At 44.2% G+C, this 26,730-nt stretch overlaps 1 long non-coding RNA gene across 3 annotated transcripts; it reads right to left on the bottom strand.

Annotated features, from left to right (window-relative positions):
- Positions 1-902: 902 nt before the first annotated feature.
- LOC136636387 (uncharacterized) lies at positions 903-16,177 on the bottom strand. 3 transcript variants are annotated; one of them, XR_010793517.1, is made up of 4 exons: positions 16,141-16,177; positions 15,544-15,607; positions 2,602-2,747; positions 903-1,292 (listed from the first exon to the last, which is right to left on the bottom strand). It is a non-coding gene; the product is annotated as an uncharacterized lncRNA (long non-coding RNA). The 3 variants fall into 3 exon arrangements; XR_010793518.1 differs by lacking the exon at positions 16,141-16,177 and adding an exon at positions 16,053-16,133; XR_010793516.1 differs by lacking the exon at positions 16,141-16,177 and adding an exon at positions 15,960-16,112.
- Positions 16,178-26,730: the final 10,553 nt, after the last annotated feature.

The following is a 26,730-nucleotide window of genomic DNA, read 5'->3' on the forward strand; positions in this document are numbered from 1 at the left end:
TTTTCTCCAGTAAGTTATCTTGCTGAAACATTATTTTGTAGGGTAGATTTTGCTTTTAAAAAACGCCTATTTTAATCTACAAACTCATACTTCTTCATACCCAAAGAGTCTCCCAAGTATATAGAAACCACTACCTTATTATTGGGTGACCTTGTCTCTCTTCCAGACTGATAGACACTCAACTCAACCCAACCCATCTGAGTTGGAATGATGAAGAACTGAATGGTGCAAAGCTTTAAATCAGGCGCTTCCCTCTAAGCATATCTAATGAGCTGGGAAAATAAACACATAAGCTCTCACTTCATTCTTAAGATATCGAGGACACTGCCACCGAGTGCTTGAGGAATAAATAGTTCCAAAAGCTGTTCCACATCTGCAGCCTTGAGTCTGTTGGCTCCCATCTAGGATTTGGCTGGCTCTAAATCAAATATTTGTATTTTATGAAAGAAAAGCTACAGGTTCAAAAATAATGTATTTTGTTAAAACATAGCAAGAGAAAAAAAACAAACCTAGTGCTTATCACTAGGGAAAATATGGGTACAAAAAAATCTATTTTCTATGCAAAAAACAACAGATAATTCATGTTACAGACACAGAATTCTGTCTCCTGCTGATATGAATTCCAGGCTCTACCATGCTTCAGATCCAGTCTAATAATTACATTAGGACCAAATATGTTTTCTTATCAGGCTTGCAAGTTTGTTTTTCAAACTTGGTGAATTATGTTTTGTTGACCCCATAGGGCTGGTGTTTTTAATTTAAATGAGAAAATTCCTCATTTTCCAAGAGAACACAGCTTACTTAAAATTTCTCTGCTATGTTGAGACTTGTGTCCAACTGGACTGTTTGTAAAACATTCTTCAGAAAGGTCATCAAATCATGGTTAAAGGATCAGCATGCCACTTTACTTGGGTATTTGAATGTTATTATTTCATTCTACCAAATTTAATCATCAAACATATTCATCTCATGAGATGGTAATTTTCTTGCAAGTGCAATTATATTTCACAGCATGCTTGCTGATTAGGCAGACAGAGAAATAATTCATCAGGAAATTACAAAAAGAATTAATCATCAGCAACTTGTATAGTAAAAATCACTGGATGTGGCAGTTTCACTCACATATAATTTAACAACTTCATTCTCACCAAATCTTCATAGGGAGCATGTACACATCACCAACAAAATACAGAACATATTAAAGTTTACACTTTCAGTTGTGCTGGAAAGATGAAGTTATTTATTTTGATTTTAGCAGTGGTGTAACATGATGTTTCATGACTTGCAACATCCTAAAAACAGAAAAAAATGACATCATATAGAGTTATTGCCAGCTCATATTATTCCTATTATAATTAGTACAGCCATAACAGTCATAACATGGTACTTAATAGTACATAACCGACGTGTTTGTTTTCAGTGAGTAAGATAGGATTACAGCCGGGGCACCCCAATCGTGAACACACGGGGCCCAAGACAAGCGGCACGAAAAAGGTGACTGTCAAACCCTGTGGGCGCCACGACTACCACCAGGGTCTCCTCAGGAGAAAGGAGCATTTGCAGACGGTAGCCAGACGGTAGGGCAGACGGTAGCCAGTAGTAATGGGTATCCTCAGCTCTGCGCCCAAGTATCTGCAGGTGCAGAATTGAGGAGGCCTGTGTCGGGCCAGCTTGCAGGGGGGGATTCACAATGTGGAGAGACACATTGCCACTGTCTCCACCCCTTGCAGGTCTAATCCTCCCTCCCTCCACCCCATACTGCCCACTTCTCACCTCCTCCCCCAAAACACTCACCTCTGGCCAGTGCTGCAATCTGGCCAGTGCCAGCAATCTGAGCTCCTGGCGCTGGGGCACAGGACTCCCCCTCCCCCAGTACTGCAAATGTGCTTTATGGCACATTCATGGCACAGGAGCTGGTGGTACATGTGTACCACCAGCTTCAGGATTGGGCTCCAAGCGACCACTTTTGCATTCGCAAAACTGGAAGTGGTCACAATTGTGATTTTTACTGACTCAGCAGCATGGGGAGCCCTGCAGAGATTGGTGTAGGGGCTCCGTACATCTCTGGGAGGCTTGCTCTACCTAAGTGGCAGCAAGGCCCTGCACCCCTCCAAAGCAGTGCGATCCAGCAGATCGTGTCACTACCTTCCCCCCTCCCCGCCCCTTAAGCAGGCAGAGGCCAGGGCTCTCTGGCTGGAGCATCGAGATGCCCCAGTTTGAGAACCAATGCACTAACAGTATAAGGAACCAATTCCTAGGCTTTTTAAATTTCACTTTAATAACTGTACTCCTGCTCATTTTTGCAAAGTATGAACAGTGTGTGTATTTGGTGTAGTTATATGCAGTAGCACAGCCAGAGAAGGGGAAACGCGGTAAGTATTACAGGAGCCACAGCACGCTGTGTAAGTGGCCCGTCGCCCTTGCCAGTTGATCTAGTGAACACCTGCATGCTGCTGTCGCTGCCTCAAATGGCTCCAACAGTGAGCGAGAGGAGCGGCTTACACAGTGTGTTGTAGTGCAATACTTACTGGTCTGCACCCCCTCTGGCTACACTACTGGACATATGAGAGAATGAATATGAATTAAATATGAAAATCTTACACTATAACTTTACATGAAAGCAGAAAGGAAGATGTTCAATAGACTCCTTCAGGTATAACTGAAAGCATTGGCGTTTTCATTCCTTGTAAAGTGACCTTGTGTCTCTTTCATTGCATCTTGTTCTTCAGTAGCTGATTTTTCCGCATCTAGAACAAGAAGAAAAACAAAAACAGATGTGTTGCTCAATAACTAAAGCAAACTCAACACATTTGCACTGCGCTTCTTCTCTGAACAGAACATTTTAGGACATAAACTTTACAGCTCCAGCATTGATAGAAATGAATCAAATTCTTTACCAAAGTAAAAAAAAAACAATGTCTCATTTCATTTGCCACACACCTTCCAGCAAGTTCAACAAATGAGGCAGAATTCTACAACTGACAGCTCATTCATTACAAACTGCTAATTCATTCTCAGGTTATTGTCCATTCCTTTGTTGATTTCAGTGTTCCCAGTTGCGGAGGGAAAATAGGAGCCCTTCAAAATTGCATTTATTCACTCACTGCCTGTATGCTTATGCATTAGCATTCTGATTTTACGCATATTTACTTTGTAGTTATGTCCCACACATTTCAGCAGGATTTAACTTTGCAGAATGTGTGTTTAGGATTGTAGTTTTAGGATACACACATTTTCATAAACATCCTGACTGCAACACAGCTTTGGTTTTTAAACTTAAATCTTGGGGATGGAGCAGGCTAGAAAGTAAAATGAAACAACAGCCTTGATCAAATACATGAAAGTATGAGAGTTCAGTGAAAAAAAGACATAGACATAGCTGGATATATGGAATTACAGACATAATCACATTCCTAGAAATGACATAGCCACGATGGGTGAAGTTTCCAGCCTGAGGCAGACCTGTATTTTTACTATAACAGTGATGGAAATGAAAACAGGGTGCTATAGTGCAAAATATTACACAATTCTAATGGCACACCACTAATGCTACATTTGGAATATAAACAACACACAGGACTTACCTGCTAGTTTCTATAATTATATCATTTCACTGTGAGAAGACATTGAAAGCACACAGTGCACTTTGCTCATTACATTCATGATACACAGCTATCTACCTAAAGCTAATCAACCAAGAAATGAAAGTTACGTGTGAGAGGAAGAGCAAATAGGTGGTTGTATTTGTTGTTACGTGGTTTGGAAATCGTAACATGGTGGTGAGATTTTGTATATTATAAAATTAATTTCAGCATCTCACCCAAGCCTACTATTCTAAAGCAATCATGATGAAATGCAGAAAAAAGTCAAGGAATAAAAAGAAAAAGGAAAAAAAAAAAAAGAGCTGTACATGGAAAATGGTTATATGAATATGGCACAGGATGCACAGGGATATAATCCAGGAGTGCATCTCATCGCTTTCTTCAACTCAAAACACGAGATGTAAAATATATATAAAACCTGCTAGATTAAAAAAAATTACTAATAGCAATATTATAACCGGATCTTTGTCGACCAGAAATGAAGAAACCAATGGCTCCCATTAAAGTCTATAAGACAAAATAAAGAGCTTCAATCGGCAAGTCGAATTTGAGAAGAAACCCTTGTTGAAAATTTTTAAAATTCAGAATAAATGTACTCTGAGTACAGTACCATGTCATCTAATATTGCTAACTTCATTGACATTATAAGGAAATGGGCAGCCCAATCCTATCCCTGGTGGCAGTGCTGGGCCCAGCAGTGCCAAAAGGGCTACTACTGTATCCAGCAGCACTTTCGTCCCCTTCCCCCAAGGAAAGCCGCAGGTCCCGCAATACTATTTTGCGTTGACTTCTCAAGTCTGCGCTTTGCAGCCTGACACAGAGGATAGGATATGGCAGAGCAGGGCTCTGCCAGTCCCATCCCCCTCCCAGGTCGGTTGGGGGCGCTGGGCTGACAGCACACTCCCAACATGGAGGGTGCAGGAAATGTGCTTTACGGCACATTTGCGACACCCAACTCTGGAGCTCAATGTCAGAGCCCTTAGGACTGGGCTCTCATTCTACTACATGAAACCTAATGCACAATTAAGATGTGGTCTCCCGTTTTGTGATATATTATCAATAGGGTTCTCAATACTGAGCAAGTTATGCATCTCTCGTTCCAAACCGATGTGCTGGGATCCAACAGCAGTAGGCCATGAGAGCTTTGCCAGTTCACCAAACTGCCCTCATTGGATACTGGGGTCAGTATAGCACAGAGATTAGCTAGGAAAAGGAGAGATGGAACGCAGAGACAAAATTCTACAGAGGGCCCTACAGTAAAAACACTGGAAACCACGAACATACATTTATATTGTGCGTTAACGAATTATTAAGCACGTAAGGATCTTTTTTGGATGTAATTACTGACTCACCCCAAATGCACCCTCTCATTTCACACCGTAAGGTGGTATGCCAGGTTGGAAAACACTGTATGCGGATTTCACACTCTAGTTTCAGCCTGAGCAACAACACTTCCCAAGGGGCAGCCCAATCCAAACTTATATTTCCGTCAGCGAATTATGTATTCTGCCAACAGGATCCAGGTAAAGGATAGAGAGGGAGGCAGAACAAGGGAGGAAGACGCCAGGTTTGGCACTACAAACACACAACCAAATTCTCTCCCTCTCCATTACATGCCTCAGTCCTGTGCCAGAAAAATTGTTGTTTCATAGGGAGTGAAACCTTCAGGGGGACAAGGTGGGACAGCTTTACACGGTGTGTTGAGGTGCCCTGTAAAACGTAGTGCCATGCCCGCCCCCCGAGAACATCACTGGATTGGTGTAGGTGCAACAGTTATGCTCAAACCACCAAGGACTAGACTTGTACTCCGATCCATCCATCAGACATACGGTGCAGCAGCAGCATGTCTCTACTTAATAGGGCCATCAGGAGTCAATCACACAAGGAAAAAACAGGCAAGACGACGAACCACCATCACAGCATGCACAAGAAGTCCAGATGAACAAGACATGGTCCATTAGAATAAACTACTTTTATTAAATAAGAGAAGAATTGGAGGCAGAGTAGGAACATTATGGATCAAATTGAATCAAAAGGATTAAGTTTCAATAGGACAACAGCTGTCTGATTGCCTAGAGTGGTGGAACGGGCCCACCTCAGTCATATCTATTCATTTTGGTGTGCCGTGGTACTTAGAGTCTTTGGGTATTTATTTATTTATTAGATTTGTATTCCGCCTTTCTCCCCGAAGGGCACCCAAGGCAGCTAACAATCAAGTTAAAATACATTAAAAATACAAAACACTTAAAAACAATTAAAAAAATAAAATACATAGCAGCAGATTAAAAGCATGCAGTAAAAGACTTAATTTATAAATTTATAAAAACAGCCCTTATAGTGCCTCAAAGGCTTTCCTGAATAAAAAAGTCTTCAGGCCCTGCCAGAATGTTAATAATGAGGAAGCTGCTCTCAATTCAAAGGGGAGGGAATTCCATAGTGCAGGTGCCACCACCGAAAAGGCCCTGTTTCTGGTCGCCATTCCCTTCACCACTCTCAATGATGGCACAACCAACAGGGCCCCTTCTGATGACCTTAGAGAATGGACCAGATTATACGGAAGAAGGCGGTCTCTCAAATACGCTGGTCCCAAGCCGTTTAGGGCTTTAAAGGTCATAACCAGCACCTTGAATTCAGCCCGGAAACAAATGGGCAGCCAGTGCAGCTGCCGGAGTAGCGGCGTGATGGAGTCAAACCACCAACCCCCCAGCAACTACCTGAGCCACCGCATTCTGCACTAGTTGTAGCTTCCGGACCTTCAGGGGCTGTCTTCAGGGGCAGCCCCACATAGAGCACGTTAACAATAATCTAATCTTGATGTCACTGTGGCATGGACCACCGTGGCCAGATCCGCCTGAGACAGGTACGGCCGCAGCTGGTGCACCAGCCAAAGCTGGGCAAAGGCACCCCTGGCCACAGTCAACACCTGGACATCCAGGAGGAGCTGTGAGTCCAGGAGAACCCCCAAGCTGCGTAATGTATAGACTTCTGCCTTTTATGGCATGGAAGAGATACATCTTTGCCATGTTATTATTTTTTTCACATTTTTATACTGCCCTTCAAAGTGGTGTACAGAGCTGCTCCACTCCTTTTGTCCTCACAACAACCCTGTCAGGTAGGTGAGGCTGAGAGAAAGTGACTGGCCCAAGGTCACCCAGGAAGCTTCGTGGCTGAGGGGGGATTCGAACCTGGATCTTCCAGGTCTAAGTCTACCTCCCAAACCACTACACCATCCTGGCTCTCAGGGTAACCACCCTGACTACTGTTACATAGGTTCAAATCCCATACATACCAGTATGTAATGAAACATAGTACATTATACATGGTACACTAGTGCAGGTAAGCCAGTAGCATAGCCTAGTAGAGCAAAAGTTCACCACCAGTAGTAGTAGTGCTTCCTGTACAATGCCCATCCATTAAATCCCAGCTCCAATTTATGCCAAGTGGCCGGAGAACATTGACTATGTCGTCAGGCTGTCCACAGCAGCTAAAGCCACTGCACAAGGAGACACAACAGACAGCATAGCACAATGACCTGAGTACTCTAACATGTAACAACTCACCATCCTGATAACCAGAGTCTCCAATTGTCTACCACACTCCTTCTTCCTTATGTTGTAGCATACTTACAGATTCTACATGTTTCTTTTGTTGACCACCATTTCTGGTCTCATTCTTAATTACAAACTCCTCTATGTTCTCTTCCTTTGCCTCCAGAGTATCTGTGCCATCCATGACTTCATCAGATTCCAGATTGTCAGTTTCTGTAGGGATATTCTTGGGCACTCCTAGGCGCTGGCATCTGGAGCAAACAAATGGTGTTAAGGAAGAGGTATGGTTGGCATCTCTGGTGTTGCTGTCATTTCCTCTCATCGTTGAATCCGCCCCAACTTCGTTTTCTCTCATTGTTGAATCTGCGCCAACTTCTAACTCCTCCTCATCTGTAGAACAAAAAATGTAAGTGCATGCATGAGATGAAGCCCAGGCCCAAGGCTGCATTAGTTAAATAGCGCAACAACAAAAAGCTCTAGATACCTCAACTCACCTGGTCATGAGGATCAAGAATCGATGGTACCCAACAGGCTTTCGTTAGTTCTTCGTCTCCTGTAACATGGAGGCAGATGACTAGAGGGCATCATCATCTCCAGATTTAACAATACAGGCTCCCTTGAGCCATCTCCACTTGTCCCTGCAATGGAGACAATCTGATGGAGTCCACCCTTGTTCAGAATGACCAAGAAAAATGACAGACAAGGTCAGTCTGACAAAATTGCTGTTGATCAGAGCAACACTTGGGCTCCTTGGATTTCTTTAAGTATGATACTCTTCTTGGCTTAGAACTATACAATGGGCTACAGAAAGATGTCTGCAGTTGGGGTCTGTGCCAGTCATTGCTAAAACAGAATGCACTTGAATGTGTCTTCCATAGGCTGGAAGACCAGGAGGCACAACGGCCTTTGCTAGCATTGACAAGCTAATTGCAATGCTTCATCATCAGTGGATTCAGACTGATCACTAAATATGTCCACCACCCTTTTAAAGCATGAGTAGAAGTGGGTGAATATGGTGTTAGTTTTCACAAATTTCATAAATAAATGAGGCAAAAAACTGTTACATGTTTTTATTCCAAGTTATCATTTTTTAAAAATTTGACTTTCTGTTGAAGTTTTTAGATAGTGTGTACATGCTCTAGGAAGGTGATATAGGTGCATAGTGAAAGCAGGTGTAGCCCACATGCATTCCAGAGCTCTCATAGGATGTCGGAGGAAGCAAGAGGGGAAATGAAAAACAGCACAGAAAAAAAAGCAAATCACAGCTGCTTCAATACAGGGAAGGGGGATGCAAAATAGCAAAAAAAATGCAAAATCACAAAGGCATAGAACATTCATGCAGAGGCATAGTACAATATTCAAATATTTACAGGGGGGAATCCACAGCTTGCATCAAGAGGCGATTTTACCTAGCCAACCCAGAATTCTTTTTTAGCACGAAGTGGTAGAAGCATCCTTTCATCACACAACCACAGCTTGTATGCTTGCATGCAATATCCAGCACTCCCCTTCTTGCAGTGGGATAATGGAGCTATAAGAATAAGCCCCTGGGAAAGGAATGGTGCCTTCTGAAAATTGCAAGCCAAAGCCATCTAGTGGCGGAAATTGGTACTGCACTAAAATGATGGAATACCATGAAGAATACCCTGATACCCTGCTGACTCTTCCAGGCCATCAGAGCCCCTGGAGAAGCCTCTGTAACTAGTTTGGAAAGAAAACAGGACCATGGGGGGACTGAGGGGGTAAAATTGACTGAGGGATAAAATTGGGGTTATTTTGTTTTATTACTAAAATGGTTTTATTTTGTTTTTTATGTGAGTTTTGCATTATATGACGTTATTTCACATTTACCAAAAAAAAAACCTTTCTACATATTACACATGCTCAGGATGCTCCACCTGTTCATAGTACTCTACCTGCAGAAGTTAAGCAGGTGGCAACCAGAGACAGGGTCTTTTCTGTGGTAGTGCCCTTGTTGTGGAGTACTATTGCCAGGAACACTCATATACTGTTTACTTTTGATCGCTTTAAGATAATTTTATTCTTCTGAGCTTCTATATCAGGGTTGGTTGAACCGCTGCCCGAGGGCCAGATCTGGAGTTTGGCTGAATCCATCCATGTCGTGAGCATATCCTTCTGTTCCACTCTGGCACTGTGCCAAGTCCCCCTCATTCAGGAGACAGGGACATTCTGGGCAGCCGTGTCTGCCTGGACGTCCTGTTACGCAGCCTTCTGGGATGCCAGGCAGATGACGCAACTGCAAGAGCAGTCCCTGTCCCCTGAACGAGGGGGACTTCGTGCAGCGCCAAAGCAGAACGAAAAGAAGCAGTCTGAATGGGGACTGCTTTTCCGTTGTGCAGCAGTGGTGAGTTTGGCCACCGCTGTTCTAAATGGTAGAATTTAGAATTCAGACAGCAAATAGTCATCATGACTTAATCAATGGTAGACACCCTTTCCGAGTTTGTCTAAACGTCTTTAAAACCCCTGCACAGTTTTAAAACCATCCAGGCTAATGGCCATCACATAGTTGCAGTGCATTTCATAAATTAATTATGCACTATGTGCAGAAGTACTTCTTGTTGTCAGTCATGCCAGTCAGTTTCACTGGATGACCTGGGTTCAAGTGCTGGGGGGGAGACCATCTCTCCATTAATTTACTTCACACCATCATGGCTCCTGCTAAGCTGCGTGGTCGCATCGCTCAAAGCCAAGCTCCACACAGTACGGAGCTCAGCAACCAGCAAGTCTGGAAGAGATCCATGACATCACCAAGCATCCAGAGACAGTGTTGCAGTTGTGATGCTGCAAGAGAAGGCGTCTATGCACTGGCATGGACTTCTTATAGGAAATATAGCACACCATGTATACTCTTATAACCCCTATCCAGCTTAGTTGCCCTTTTTCTAAACCCCTGGTTTAGAAATTTTGCTTCCCCTCTTTTCCACATTTTCCAGCTCTACAAAATCCTTCTTGAGCTGCGGTGAAGAGAACCATACAGGGTTTTCCAAATGTTGCTACAAAATAAATTTCCATGAGGGCATTATAATATTACAAGTCTTCTTATTATCCATTCCTTTTCTAATGATACCTAGCATGGAATATGCCTTTTTCATAACTGCCACACACTTGGCCTACATTTAGACTTAGCTATCCACAATGACCCAAAGATTCGTCTCCCAGTTAACCACTGCCGGTTCAACCCTCATCATGAATCTAGTATTTTACTTCAATGTGCATCACTTTGCATTACTTACACTGAATTGCATTTGTTGTTTTGTTGCCCATTTAGTCAGCCTGGAGAAATTCTTTTGAATTTGTTTTGGTTTTCACCCACCCTGAATAATTTGGTGTCATCTGCAAACATGACCACTGCACTTTTCACCCCAACTCCAGGTCATTTACGAATGAGTTAAAATGCTCTGGTCTCAATACAGAGGACTTGGGAACCCCACTGCTAACTTCCCTTCATTGTGTGACTCTTCCATTTACTCCTACTCTCTGCTTTCTGTTTAACCAATTACCATGCTTTTTTGTAGATTGGACACTGCCCCTTATTGATATACCCTCCACTAATGGAAAATAACATTTTCATACCATCAAACCAAAAAGGTTTTCCACAGATGAATGTGCAGAAAGCACAGGAGTAAAGCAACCAAAACCAAAGGGAATGGCAATTTCAGGGGTCAGGTTGACTCTGAACCCAGTGAAGCTAAAGGCTACTGGGGTTGGGGAATCGAACAAGCTACTATTGTTGCTTCAACACAAGTTGGACAGCAATTAAGTCCCTTTTGACAGCAAGAGAAAAGGTTTCTTGCCACCCCGTTTCTCCTACTTTTTTTCCTCATTCCTCAAACCACAGATCTCATTTAATTGACAATAATTTCATACAAAAAATATTTCTTATTATGCAAGATATCATAATTTTTATATCTATTTTTAATATGAAGAATTGCCTATGCATACTAATTCCTAAGTAATACCCAACAAAACATGAGACCTAGGGATATATGTTTAATTGCATGTTTCTTCTTTAGCTATAATGTCCTACCTGTTTGGGAGGAGGGGGGAGAAGAAGAGTGTTTAAGAAAGTTTATGTTTTTTAAAAAGCTGCTGATTAACACTGAAGGTCAGCCAGCCTATTTCTTAGTGAAACTCAGACTGGAATATCTTCTAGGTCCCTAAAATTTTTTGAAACTTGGCTTGCAACAGGTTGCCATGGACAAAGTAAACCACAGGAAAGGAAACTGCAAAATTTCCAACACTGTCTAGTTGACATAGTCCAAGTGGATCCTGCCTCCTCTCAAATGTTCCATACAACAAACTGTCCCCTACTGGCAAGTATCAGCAAAATTCACCAATCCATTCAGGGCAGAAGTCCGTCCATGAGAGACAGGATTGACTCACGCCTAGTTTTTGCTTAGATAATTTCTGTCACTTGCTTTCAGTTTTGAGCACCAACCGGCTGATTTTTTTTCAACCTATTCCTTCATCTGTGTGCTCCTCCCCATACTCACACTTTTGCTAACAAAGGCACATACAAAAAACCTACGTTAGAAGATAAAATATGTATGTCTATGAAAGATAAGAACATAAGAACGGCCCCGCTGGATCAGGCCATAGGTCCATCTAGTCCAGCTTCCTTTATCTCACAATGGCCCACCAAATGCCCCAATACGTATCTGCATATACATATCGGCAAAACACTTCTCTGGCTTTTAAAATTAGGATTCTTCAGCAGCCTCTCCATAGTGCTATTGGCAGTACATTGTGCAATATGCATAGTGCACACTGTCTGAAAGAACATAATCTTATTCACAAGTCCATCTTCAAAGCAATTACAAGCAGTAATTATTGTGGATTGGCTGCTTGTTTCAGTCAGAGACTTCTGCCTTTATTGCTGCTGCAAAAGAGACAAAAATTAATCCATGTCTTGTTTATCTTAAGTTATGGACAGCCCAATCTTATCCTGCCCTTGAACAGGCAGGTCAGCTGGCCTGCTCTGTATCCAGCACAGGGTTGGGGCTGGCTGCGGCACAATCTGGGGCAAAGAGAATTGATTCAGGGATTAAATTTAGGTCCCTCTGCATGCAAAGCAGATACGTTACCACTAATCTACAGCCTCTCTTATGCATTACATGCTATAATGCTGTTACATCCATTTTGTGGTTTCAAATTGTTATATGAACATGGTAAAGGTACCACAAACCCAGTTGGTCTGAAAGGCTAAAAAAGTTTGCCTCCAGTATGGAAAAAGGAAGGAGGGCAAAAGACTGCCATGAGAAAATGCAGGGAAACGCCTCCTCTCTTCACCTTTACAACCGAATGAGACTAACAGAAGCTGTAATTTTAGAATATCCAAGTTATACATAAAAGCCATCTCTCTCACACACACATGCTCTCTTCCCCTCCCTCCTACATTACTTCTGAACTTCCCATTTGCACTACAGCAAGATCTGTATGCTGCATAGGTAATTGCAAGCACGCAAATATCACTGTTAGAGGTGTTTGAAAACAGTGTTATTTATTTTACTCAGAAATAAGCCCATTGTGTTCAGTAAGACTGACGGCGCAATCCCAGAAAGGACTTCCGTCAGCCCAGTAGGAAGCCGTGTCGGCACACAGGGGTTGCGCTGTATCCAGCGCAGAATAGGGGCCCAAAGTGGCTCAGACAGAGGTAAGAGGGAAAGCTTCCCCTTACCTCTGGCTAAGGTGCCCTTGCCCCTATGGGTCTCCTCAGACCTGCACCACCTCCTGAGGTGGCACAAGTCCGAGGAGAACTGAGCAGCTTGAAGCTGCTCCGAACTCCCTGGGAACGGGGGTTGGGATCTGGCATAACTGCCAGGAATGCCTCCCTCCCACCTCCTCCCTGCCCACCCCAGAGCCTTGTGTCGGCCCAGTCAAGCCATTGCAAGGCTCGCCACAGAAGCCACCAGAGGCTGGATTCAGCCTCTATGCGCCGGCACGCCTTACTCCCAAGGAGGCACAAACGTGCCTTATGGCATGTTTGTGACCCTCCTGGGCCAGCGCAAGGGACTTGCGTTGGTCCAAGTGCAGCTCTGGATTGCGCTGCATATAAGTCTTCAGACCTTGCCAGAAGGTCTGCAAAGAGGGAAAAGTTCATAACTCAAGGGAATTCCAAAGACTTGGAGCCACTACTGAGAAGACCCTATTTCTTGAATAAATGTGGAAAGTTAACCTAAACTAATTTGAACCCAGACTCCATTACATTAAAATCTTCATGGTATTGGAGACGGCATACACATCCCTGGAATAAAGAGCAGCCAGCATAAAACTGATGACAACAGAAAAACAAGTTGTTAACTAAAGTATCTCATGACCCTCACAGACACCGTTGGCATTTCCTTTCCAACCACACCCTCAAAAAGCAACAAGCATCCTTTGTTTATCAACAAATGCAGCCTGCCATCACCACACTCTCTTCTCATTTGACCCACCCAGAGGCATCACAATTCTTCCCCTAATTTTTTGTGTTCGCTGCTGATCCAGAAAAGGCGCTCTTAGGTAACCCTGTAAAGTTTCTGGTGTTACAGGGGAGTCGCACTTCTTCAGAATTATCATTCCCCAACATGAAAATGATCTGATCAATGCTCCATTTCTCTAGCTGTCATAGATTACACAGAAAAATTGAATCCAGGTGAGGTAGTTAAGTGTGGCCCGTGTTTTAAAGATAAAGTAACGGGGCTTGGGTCAAATTCTGTGCTCAATTTCAATTCCATCAGAGTCAATGGGATAATGATACCCGTAAAACTTGACCCAGAATGACACGAACAGAGGCCTGTTATGGGATCCTAGATTAATTTGTAGATTCTTGCTTTCAAGCAAATTCCCAGTGCCAAGTTACTCTGGATAAATGTTATCTTGTCTTTTCTTCATTCGAACCACTTAAAAAGCTAAAAAAAATCTGCTTCTAAAGTTAAGGATTTGTGTAAGTATATATTCTCTAGAAATTTACACCCCAATCCTATACGGACTAGCTGCTGGTGTAAAGGTCATTGCACTGGCAGGCTGCTTTACAGCAATTGCAAAGCCATCTTCTCTGGCACACCCTGTGAGAAGCCAGAGCAGCCTCCCTTATGCCTGCGGATGGCCAAAGAACTGCAGGAGCAGATAAGGCTCCATAGGGGCTATAACTGAGTGGATCCCTCATGGAATTCAGAAGAGCTTCCTGATCCAACCCCCCCTTTCCCGCTGGATACAGTGAGCACCTTTTTGACACAGCTGCACCAGTGTCAAGGGAAGGATAGGCCTGAGCTGTAAATAACACATAATGCCAAAATCGAAAAAATGCCAAAACTGAAAATACAGTACTATAATACTTCAAATAATTTTTTTTAAAGAGCACAAGAGGGTAGGGGAAGGAGAAAGAAGAACTCACAGGCCCAGCCCAGCAATGGCAAAATGTAACTATCCAATAATGTCCCTTTAAAAGTCTGGAGGAGAAAAGAGCTTCTTGGCACAACCAGATGAAAGAGGTGAAGGCGCACAAGATAAAAGATATTTGGGTGGGTAATTTCAACATCCAGGAAAAATGTGGGGCAACATATAACAGAGAGACTTAAAACAGGGATCCCCTATACCCAGAGGTTCTCAAACTGGTGCATCACAATGCCCCAGCCTGAGGAGCTCTGTTTTTGCCCCTTTAAGGGGTGGGGAGGGGGAAAATGCAGCAAAGTGATCCCCAGGATTGTGCGCTGTCAGGGCAACCCGGGCTTCATTTTACTCCCCACAGCAGCAGCATCCCAGGGATGCAGAATGCCCCGCAACTGGAAACAGGAAGTGGGTTGCAATCTTTATTTTTATATTTCCCAAGGCTTGAGGAGCCCCAGGGAGGCTACTGTGGGGCTCCCTGAACCCCCAGGAGGCTGCTGTAAAACCTGAAAACCAGCCTGTAAAACGAAGCCCCTGTCACCCCTGGCAGTGGTGCAATCCTGGGGATCGTGTCACTACATTCCCCCCTCCCCTGCAAAAAACTTACTGTGGCTCCCAAACTCCTCAAGAGTTTGGAAACCACTGCTCTATGCTTTTTTTAAATCAAAGACTAGGAACGACCATTAGTATAAATGTCATTTTAAATCTATTTAATGACTATATTTGATTTTGATCTAGTTATCAACCATGATGGCCACAACCATAATTTTCACAAGGAGAATTATCGTCTATGTAGCAGTTGATGGACTACAACCAATAGAATGCTGAACTGGACAGGGCTTTGCTGAGATCAAACATAGCAATTCTTACATTCTTGAAAAAAAAATACTCTGTAATCCTGACTTGGTGACAAAATTAGTTAGCTGCATTGAGCCTATATTGTTGTTTGTCTTATAAACAAACACACACACTATTGATGTTACAGAAATGGAAAAAACACATACCTTTCTTCTTTGAAGAGAAAAGGAATCCAAACAATTTTTTGAAAGAGCTGCTTTTCTTCTGCCCCTGAAACAGAAACCACCATGAGTTAGGGGATTTATACTATTCCCAATCATAGAGAACAAATAACCTTATTACAGTGGAGTAGCAAGACCTTTCAAACACTAACTTTATAGTTACTGCATGAAGAAATCAAACTGAAAAATGTGTCAAGTAAACAGAAAGGACAACACCATGCAACAATTCCAGAATTCTGTGTTATGCCTGTGAAGACATGACTACCCTATTTATATAGACATAAGAACAATTCACAGCCTGAAGAATTAGTTAAACCACCTTAACTAGCTCCACTGTCACACTAACAGTACAATCCTACGATTGTCTACCTAGAAGCCTCTTTAAATTAAATGGCACTTACTCCCTGGAATTTGTGAATAGGATTGCAGCCTTAGGGCACAATCCTAACCAGGTCTACTCAGAAGTAAGTCCTATTTTGTTCAATGGGGCTTACTCTCAGGAAAGTGTGGTTAGGATTACAGCCTTAGTAACCAACAGGACAGAGCACTAGCTAAGCTAAGCTGGAGTTCTTACTACAGTACAATTATTTGAGAGTGCTTCAGCGAAGAGGGTGTTTCAGCCGAGAGGGCAAGCTAATTCTGCTCTCTGTACAAAGTGGGCAGGAGGTGTGATCTGATGGTTGAGCTGCCGATACTACCGGAAGAACGAAACAAGAGAAACCATGTTCTTGTTTCTGGATGAGAGGCGGAATGCCAGACTGTGACAAGCTGCTGTACCCATTGTGGCAAAATGGAGTCACTGATGAGCTGATTAGCCACTGCAGTGAGAGTGTGCGGGAATGTGCGAAGGCCAGCTGGCAAAGACAATCTTGAGGACATGTACAGGCTTGATGATATACGATTGCCTGCAGAAGTTTGATGGCATGCAGCCAGAAGAGATAACCACACCACGAAGGCAACATCTGGTGACTGAGGGTTTGGTGAATCTCCCACAGAACATATTGTTAAAAAATCCCATCGAAAAATTGGTGGTTTAGCCTGCCTATGTAAACCTCTTTGAATGCTGTCTAAAAAACAGAGAAGGCGGTATATAAATACTGATGTATGCATGCATGCATGTACTGAATTACTTCAGAATTTCCCAAAACTCATGCCACACAGATCCTTAGCACATGACAGGAAAAAGGAATGGTAGCCACATTCTCAGCTGAGACATTTAAATTTGGACAGTCTGTACAGCAAGAGAATAAGTCAAATGGCTTTGTTACCTACACCACTGCTTTTCCACTGTGTAATGAACAGGACAAAGGAAAGGCATTTTCCTTTACTTGCTTTGGAGAGAAAACACCAAGGAAACAGCATAACAGCAGGTGAATCAGGAAGGAATGTGGTTCAGGAGCACTCCCAAGCCCGAACCACCCGCTCCTCCTCCCACCCTGTGCTGGACTTACCTGGTCTGGCAGGTGTCCCTGGAAGCACCAGTGTATGCAGGAAGGTTTCAGCCTTCCCGTAGGCTAGAAATGCTGCTGCAAAGCACTTTCCAGTGCTTTTGCAACAGCATGCACTGACAGAACACATTGTCCTCCAGTGCAGGGATAGCACAGGATTGGGGCAACAAAGGTAGTTTAAAAAATTGTGTATTAAAAATCATTCATCGGATATGGATTTTAAGTCCAACTCATGTAAATGAGATAAAATGTGACTGTATCACCAAGTGAGTCAAATCCCTATGAAATTTCAGTGTATTTCATACGTGACAGAGTAATAATTGCTGTAATAAATCTACTTTCATAATGTGTTAAACAAGGTGCACCTGCAGTTTAAAAATTATAAGATTGATAATACTGCTGAATTAACTGAGGCATCTTTTCGTAGAAAATGACAAATTGCTAAGGTATGCTTATTATGTAATAGTTAAGACTCTGTTCTTCAAAGCCCAATGTACTGACACAAAGAAATGAAGATACTTTGAGGTTAGAACGGGGGCAAGAGACATTGATTGGGCTGTGATTGCTTGATAACAATAACTCAGTCTGTATTTGTAGTTTTTAAAAAAAGATTGTGGGACATAGTCTGAATTCCAAGGGTTACAGCAAGCTTCTTGCACAGCGATTTTGTACTAATAACTCAAAAACATGGAGCATGCCATTCTTATTGCCTGGATCAAATATCAGTTTTTATCCTGAAATATTTGGGAGTGACTCAGATTTATAGCATCCTTTGTATTGAGAAGTCATCATATAGAAGGTGAGTCATAATGATCTCCAGGATTTTAGCGTATTACTACATCGTAATGGAAGAGGACAGAGGAACAGTCCAATCCTATGTGTCCCTAACACCCAAGGCTACAGCAGTGCCAAAATGGCTGCCACTGTAGCCTTTGGGGGCAGGTGAGCTCTCAGATGTCTCCTTGGGGTAAGGGAACAAACATTCCACGAGCGGCAGGGACCCCCATTGGGCTACTGATCAGAGCTTGCTACTGAACAGGGGCAGAACCAAGGAGACCCATGTCAGGTTTTTGGGCTTGGGAGGGGGCATAGGATTCAACGACAGAGTCAGCTGCCAGGTCCATCCTTCCCTCACCCCGAAAAGCCTAATCGCCAGCCGGCAGTCACACTTACCGCTGGCTGCTCTCCTCCCATGTCTTCCGATGCTGATGCCCAGTGCCGACTGGCACTGTCCTCAGCACTGGCGCTGGAGTCCCAGTGCTATATTCCGCACTGGCAGTACGAGCATAGCTCCATTGCAGGGCTCCATAGGATTGGACCCTTAGTTTATGGTTACGGAAAGAGAAATGTTCGAAGTTTTTTTACAGACCTTACAAATGCTGGATGTGTCTGCCCCTTCATGACATGGCAAACATCAATCCTGTAAACCAATTTGGCCCATACTCGCACCAGCTTTGGCCAGTCTACCTGAGAGATAGCCTTGGTAATGTGTTTTTCAATACCATCTCGGGGCAGCACAAACATTTTGTCCTTAATGTAGTCCCAGAGGAAATTGAGCGTGAAAGTGCTGTTAAACCATGATAACGGACTCAGTTTTTGCGTACTTCAAAACAAGGCATCAAGTGCCTTCTCTGCACTTGATGGCATCTTGACTGATGGGAACTCCCCCTACCAGTCAAGGATGTGCAGATTCCCAGGCGTGTGCGCATACAAAACTTGAAGATTTTCTATCACCATGTGCTGCATTTCCATATCCCCTACCATTACGGTGTTATGGTTCACCAAAATCCTGGAGACCATTATGACTCATCCTGTACAATGTCATCCACATCATTTTCTTTAACTGTTAAGAAAAATGTCTAGGTTGCAATTCTGTTCACAATTAAACCCTGTAAATCCCATCTCCAGAAGGAATGAAGCAGTCTAGCTACATGCAAGGCTGCAACACTAGAGAAGCCAAAGTTTTGGTGTAGTTCATTGCAGATTCCTTCCAATATATTCCTGATCAGCATGACTGGTAACTAATGCTACATTTACAATACTTTCAATCTGATCAATATCAACCTTGTCTTCAAGGAAAGCTCTAAATAACTCTAGCCACAGAAATAGTCTCAAGAAAGTGAAGATATTAGCTTAAAGATATTGTGCAGGCAATGAATAAGATCAATTAGAAAATCAATACAGATTTGATTTTTTAAATCATAACTTTTCAGTGGGAGAAAAAATACTTCATCAAGCAATATGCAGTTTATTGGCAGTTTCAACATTAGTAATTAAAGAGAACTCCTCTGCTAGCAGTAGATTGTAAAATCAGTCAATAAAATAAATTACTACTATAGATCTTTACATATATTTAAATCCCATAGCTTACTTAAGCCAATGGCAGCTAATGTGTTGCATCTGTTTCCAAAGCAAATGTTTGACATGTCTTAAGACTATTCTTCATCAAACAAAAAAGTACATTTTCCCCCACTGTATTTAAGTGCTTAATTTTCAACAGGAATCTGTGAACACATGACTTGTGTCAAATTTATTTAGTGATTTTTGCCCTACACTTTTGCCTCCAAAAGGGCCCAATTAAGGCTAGAGCATTTCAAATTTACTACAGCACAGTTATTAATTGTCCCCACAGAAAACTGTATATAGGCTGCTGTTACTTCTTTTTAATTCTTGTTTACCTAGTTAAATAACACTTGTAAATAGTACTCATGCAATGGGCTGCCTCCTTGTATTTCTAGCATTCACTTCTAGTATTCACTTCAGCTGAAGGGGGTAATATGCTAACCTCAATGTCAATCTACCCTCAATGTACTGGGTAGATGGGATTCATTAGCCTGGGAAGGCAGCTCATCTGAGAGAAGGACTGCACCCTTTATTATCTTTACATCCCATTTTTCAGTCTGGAAAGTGGTGTTGTGGGCAAGCACAGCTGCATAATTTCTCTCTTGATGTTTTGAACAATTTAAGTTATTTAATGTAGAAAATAAAACATTGCTAAATACAGGGACACGGAGGAATTCTACCCTATGCTGCACAGCTATACAGCATTAAACAGACATGGGCAGCCCTGGAGGCTGGGGACAAGAATAGGCCTTGTGGCTACATCCAGTTATGGAAAAAGCTTCAGGAGTCAACCTCGAGGCAAAATCCGGAGCCGGAGTCCCTGAGGCAGTTCACGGCTGAACACAGTCACGTTCTGGCAACTCCTGCGGCGCCGCTGGAACCAACCGTACTGGCTTCTGCCTTTCCATTGGACCATTTCAGCGACGTGGAGAGGGGGGATTTGCTGCATGGGTAACAGTCTATCCTCCATATCTACCTTACCCAGGCTTCACACACTGGAGAGGACACTGTTCCGGAACCACTATTCAAAGCGCGATACCATGGTCTTCCGAGACTGAAGGATGCCAACTAACTGTAATGTTAGCAAAGTAGTTATCCCCAAATGGAGAAACCAGAACTAAATAAATTTTTGAGTGCTGCCTCTGAATTCATTGTAGTGATCTGATAGGTACCAGACATTAATACATAACGACAAAAGTCACTTACAGCACAATCCTATGCATGTTTACTAAGTAGTAAGTCCCACTGTGTTAAATTGGGTTTACTACGACAGAAGTGAAAAAAGGAAAAAATTGGTACTTCCGGTTTCATGTCAAAAACTGAAAGTGCCAGTTTTTTCCTTTTTTCAAACTTACAGAGGCTTGAAGAGCCCCAGGACCTCCCAGGACTCCAGCACTGGCTGGAAGTAAAAAAAGTCCCTCCTTTCCCCAGCAGCAGCGTAATCTTGGGAATCACTTTGCTGCAATGCCACGGCCCCACAAATACTTACGTGGTTCCCTCCTCCTAAGGAAGACTTTGGGAACCACTGGTATATTGTACAGGGTTGCAGCCCTAGATCAGTGCCACAGATACAATGACTTGCCTGTTCTTGGCCATTAGTACCAAGTCATAGTATACAGACATGAATTATGGTGCTACATGATGACTGACAGAGATGATTTCCCCACAGTTCTTTCCTTACAAAGTACCTTTTCTCAAGTTTACAAGAAAATAAATTCCATTTTGAGATTCTGCAATAATTTTTTTTTAAGTATTACAGCTAAAAGTTAATCTGCTTGAAACTGTAAAAACTGATGATAGCTAAATGCAACCTTCATGCCCAGAGGTAATACATATTCAACTATCAGATGCTGGCAACAGAGAAGATCTGAAGCCTTGTAGGCCTGCCTATGACCTTCCCAAAGACAACTGCCTGCCCACTGCTGGAAACAGAGCAGAACTAGATGGATCCATACCCTGATCTACAGGATTCTTATCCCAAACAACTATATCAAATTAATAGGTAATCATGCCCTATTAATAAACTACTTGCATTCTAGTCCACCAGTGTCCACAAATTAAAGAACAACTTCTGCTTCAGCAAATCATCACAAATCTGTTCCTTTTCAACAACTTACTGAGTTGACCCTTATGACTGTCCTGGTGTTATAAGCATGGTCCAGGGCTTCTAATGCTACATAAAGAAATTGTTGCCTATGCAACAAAACGGCATTCTACAAAGCTTTGGGCAGCCCTATCCAAACTTGTGCTGGAATACGCAGCCTGAGTGACCTGCTCCGTATCCAGTGCAAGATAGGTGCCGGCTGGAACGCAACTCGGAGTAAGGGGATATTTTTCTCCTTATCTCAACTAATGTCCCAGCCATCCCTATGGGACTACTCAGATCTACACTAGCTGGCGCAAATCCAAGCAGCCCAGTGTAATGGCAGGTTGGCCAGAAGGGGGGTTAGGATTTGGCCTGCTATGCCGCAGCAGATCCCATCCCCTCTCAGGCCCAATCTGCCCAGAGTCCAAACTTCACCCCACCCAAAAACGCCCCCTCCCCACCTCCATCCCATTCTCTCGCCACCCTCTCCCACCCCCCACACTGGCCTCCCTCAGCCAGCACGGGCTCACTTGCTTCAGCCACTGCAGAGGCTGGATCTGGAGTCCTTCTGCCAGCCCAGACCTCTGTGTCGGCCTCCCTAACTCTGAAGTAGTCGTGAAGGTGCTTTACAGCATGTTTGCGACACTCCTAGGCTTGCACCGGCTGAGTGACAAGTCAGGATTGCACTGTGAGACCCATAAAAACCGGCAAAATTGGCAGGATTGGACCACATACCACTCTAAAGACATTGTGGCTATGACAGATGCACCTAAACCAGCGGTTCCCAAACTGGTGGGCTGTGATCCACCAGCCTGGGAAACACTTGACCCTGGTCCCTTAAGGGAGGGAAGGCAGCAACATGATCCCCAGGATCATGCTGCTACTGGGCTTGGGGGGGGGGGTTAACTTACCTCTGCCTGAGCCAGCCTCCAGGGGGTGCAGTGAGCCCTGCAGATGCCTCTGCAGGACTATTCAAACCTTAGAAAAGTTAAAAATAGCAATCGGAAACCACTACCCGTTTTTGATTATGAAACCAAAAGTTGTTTCAAATCACTATTTTTAATGCTTCTAAGGCTTGGGGAACCCTGCAGAGCAGTGGTTCTCACACATTTCGCACCAGGACCCACTTTTTAGAAACAGAATCTGTCAGGACCCACCAGAAGTGATGTCATGAAAGGAAGTGACATCATCGAGCAAGAAAATTTTTAATCCTAGGCTGCAATCCTATACACACAAACCCAGGAGTAAGCCCCATTGACTATCATATAAAAGCATATGCCAAGTATCCTATTAAAAGTATAGATCTGTAATATTTCCCCAAATGCAGTCACATACCATGGGGGTATCAAGACTAATAAATTAAAAACAAAATACTGAAATGAATGGGGACCCACCTGAAATTGGTTTACGACCCACCAAGGGGGTCCTGACCCACAGTTTGAGAACCACTGCTGCAGAGGCATCTGCAGGACTTCCCACACCCCTGGGAAGCCAGCACAGGTGGAGACAAGTTAAAAAAAACCCTTGTTCCTGGCAGCGGTGCAATCCTGGGAATCACTGCTTTCTCCCCGCCCCTGCAAAGACTTAGTGTTTCCCAAATTTCTGAGGTGAACTAGACATCTTGTGACCTAGACCAGAGATTTTCAGCCTTTTTCGTCTCACAGCACACTAACAAGGTACTAAAATTATGAAGGCTCACCGTCAGTTTTTTTACAATTGACAAGGCACACCATGCTGTTCGTGGAGGGCTCAAATCCCCTACATCCCCCAGTGGCCCTACTAATAAATGACCCTCCCCCAAACTCCCTTGGTACACCTGCAGACCATTCACGGCACACCAGTGTGCCCCAGCACAGTGGTCGAAAATGACTGACCTAGACTATCACAAACCTACATATCAGGTAGCCCAATTCTAACCTGTGCTGGTGCAGCCAGGCCAATGACCTGCACTGTATGCAGTGCAAGTTAGGAAGTGACTGGAGGTCTCCTCGGGGTTATGGAATATTTTGCCCCTTACCCCAAGTAATAACCCAGCCAGCCCTATGAGGCTACTTGGATCTCCACTAGTGACATACCTGGCAGAAGTTTGAGCAGCTGAGTATATTCCTGGTTGGCCCAGGAGGGGGGTTAGGAAATGGTGGAGGAGGCCTCCACCAATCCCACCCCCCTCCTTGGTCCAATTCACTTCCACCCTCCCCCTGCCCAGAAAATTCCCTTTCCACCTCCGAAATGCTGCCACCTTCTTCCAAGCCCTGTGCCACTCAGCAACTTACCTGTCTGTGCAGGCTTTGTGCAGGCCCTGGGGCACTCTGGCCTACTTACTCACTGCATGTTGCGATGTGCCTTATGGCATGTTTGCGAAACCTCAATCAGTGTAGGAACCGCCATGCCAGCAGACCTTCATGTTAGGACTGGGCTGTCAGGCTTGTACTTCTCATTTTCACTACGCATTAAACCAAATTTAGGTCAAGAATCTAATCCAGTGGTGCCCAATCTGTGAGCCATGACTCTTCAGGAAGCCATGGAAAGCAGGCAGGAGAGACACAAAATCCTCATGAAAAACCTAATGCCCTATACAGTGTATAGGATTGTAGCTCTAATGGGGACCCACAGGCCAACAGCCTTGTAGGTCAAGGGAGCTACCAGCTGAAACAGTTTGGGAATGACTGACCTACTCTATTGCAAATGCTACAATAGTTACACTACCTTTCGGCTTTTAAAAGTTGACAAGCAAGATCTCAGGACCAGGTCTCCATGCTACAAAATGGAATTTGTTCTATGGGACTGTAAGAACAAACCACACTTTTTTCCTGCATTCTCAGCACTGGAATACACATCCTCATCATGGACAATCTCAGCTGGAACCTGCAGTTAAGAAGTTCCATATAAGATTTGCATACATAAAACAAAAACCTTCTTATATGATTTTATCATGAATCAGCAAAACCAAGCAGAGTTCAGGAGGAAGTTCACATTCCTTCATAAAATATTTTTCCAAACACAAAACTTGATTTGGTTAAGGATTCATCCACTGTTTGTGAGAGCTTGCCTTACTTTACTTGCAGCAGTTCACCACCATTCATAGCCTGATAATTGCAGACTGACAGCCTAGTCCTAAGCTGCGCTGGGGCAGTAGGGTCGTCTGGCCTCCACTGTATCCAGAGCTGCTTAGCAGAAGGTTGGAGGGGTAAGGAGATCTTTTTCCCCTTACCCCAGTGCCTACAATATGGTGACAGAAGCTGCTCTGCGCTATTTCAGTTATACAGTTATTTACAACCAGATGTCTTAGAGTCCAATCCTAAGGGCTCAAGTGCCAGCAGTATGAGTGTACCACCAGCACTGGGTGTCACAAATGTGCCAAAAAGCACATTTGCAGCACTTGACGAGGAGGGATTGCTGGCTCTCAGCCAGCGTTAGTGGGCCTCAGAACCAGGAGGAGGATGCTATGCCGGGAGGAGTTGCTGACGGTAAGTAGCGCTGCCCGGTGGTAGAGTGATTTTCAGGGTAGGGGGAGGCATTCCAGGGTGGGGGAAGGACTGGCCAGGGAGGGGGGTGGGACCAGCAAAGGCCTCCTCCACTGGACCCTATGCTCCACGTTGGGCTGCAAAGCCCACGACAGGGCTTCTCAAATCTGCGCCAGCAAAATAGCTGGTGCAGACACAAGTAGCCCCATTGCAGGGGTAAGGGCTTTACTCAGGGTAAAAGGAAGAAAGTCCCCTTCCCCAAGGAGACCTCTGGCAGCTTCCCTGGCCCTGCTGGATACAAAATGGTAATTTTGGTGCTGCTGTACCCAGTGCTGCTGGGGAGGATAGGATTGGGCTGCCCTTACTGGCATCCCTCAGTCTCGGAAGACTATGGTATCGCGCTCTGAATAGCGGTTCTGGAACAGAGTGTCCTCTCCAGTGCGCGAAGCCTGTGTAAGGTAGATACGGAGGATAGACTGTTTCCCATGCAGCAAATCCCCCCTCTCCACATCGCTGAAATGGTCCAATGGAAAGGCAGAAGCCAGTACGGTTGGTTCCAGCGGCGCCGCAGGAGTTGCCAGAACGTGACTGTGTTCAGCCATGAACTGCCTCAGGGACTCCGGCTCCGGATTTTGCCTCGAGGTTGACTCCTGAAGCCTTTTCCATAACTGGATGTAGCCACAAAGCAGTGGAGGTTTGGGATCAGAGTTTTCCTTCTCTCAGATGAGCTGCCTTCCCAGGCTAATGAGTCCCATCTACCCGGTGGCTGTTTAGTCGCCTCTTACGACAAGTACAGCCAAACTGAGGGCCTATTCTTGTCCCCAGCCTCCAGGGCTGCCCATGTCTGTTTAATGCTGTATAGAGGGGTGCTCAATAGGTGGATCGTGATCTACCGGTAGATCGCGAGGCAAAATGAGTAGATCGCGGAGCCCTGTCTCTCCAAACTGTTAATATGTCAGTTTCCTCTAGTGACTAGACGAAACTGACATATTTAGCTGACACTAAACTGAAACTGACACTTTAGCTGCTCTGAAACTGACACTAAACTGACGAAACTGACTAGACTCCAGCAGGGGCTCCATACATTAAAGGGGGTGTCTGTCAGACGCTTCCTTCCCCCCGGTTGATCTCCGGGCCTTGCTGGGTTTCAAAGTAGCTCTCGAGCCAAAAAAGTGTGAGCACCCCTGCTGTATAGCTATGCAGCATAGGGTAGAATTCCTCTGTGTCCCTGTATTTAGCAATGTTTTATTTTCTACATTAAATAACTTAAATTGTTCAAAACATCAAGAGAGAAATTGTGCAGCTGTGCTTGCCCACAACAGCACTTTCCAGACTGAAAAATGGGATGTAAATATAATAAAGGGTGCAAACACATCTTGCGCTGGAACAGGCAAGCCAGGAGGCACAAGATAGAACTCCACAGTGGCTCAGCCCATTGTAAGGAGAAACTTTTCCCCTTACCCCTGAGTAAGACACTGCAGCTCCTATGGGTCTCCTTGAACTTGCGCCACCTCCTGAGGTGCTGCTCGGGAACAAGGATTGGGATCTGGCATAACAGCTGGATCCCAGCCCCGGCTCCAGCCCACCCCTGGGGCTGCCCTCCACCCCAGAACACCTCCCTCCTTCCTCCTGCCTCCTTCCCATCCATCCTGGAGGCTGGATGCAGCCTCCGTGTGCCAGCACAACTCCATGTGCTGGCGCGGCTTGCTCTAGAGAAGGCATAAACGTGCTTTATGGCACACTTGCGACCCTCCTAGGCTGGCACAAGGGACTTGTGTCAGCATAACTTGTAGTTAGGACTTCGCTGAAAGAAACAAACTAAGAAATGAAA

This window comes from Tiliqua scincoides, chromosome 1 (assembly GCF_035046505.1).
Source record: "Tiliqua scincoides isolate rTilSci1 chromosome 1, rTilSci1.hap2, whole genome shotgun sequence".
Classification (NCBI taxonomy): domain Eukaryota; kingdom Metazoa; phylum Chordata; class Lepidosauria; order Squamata; family Scincidae; genus Tiliqua; species Tiliqua scincoides.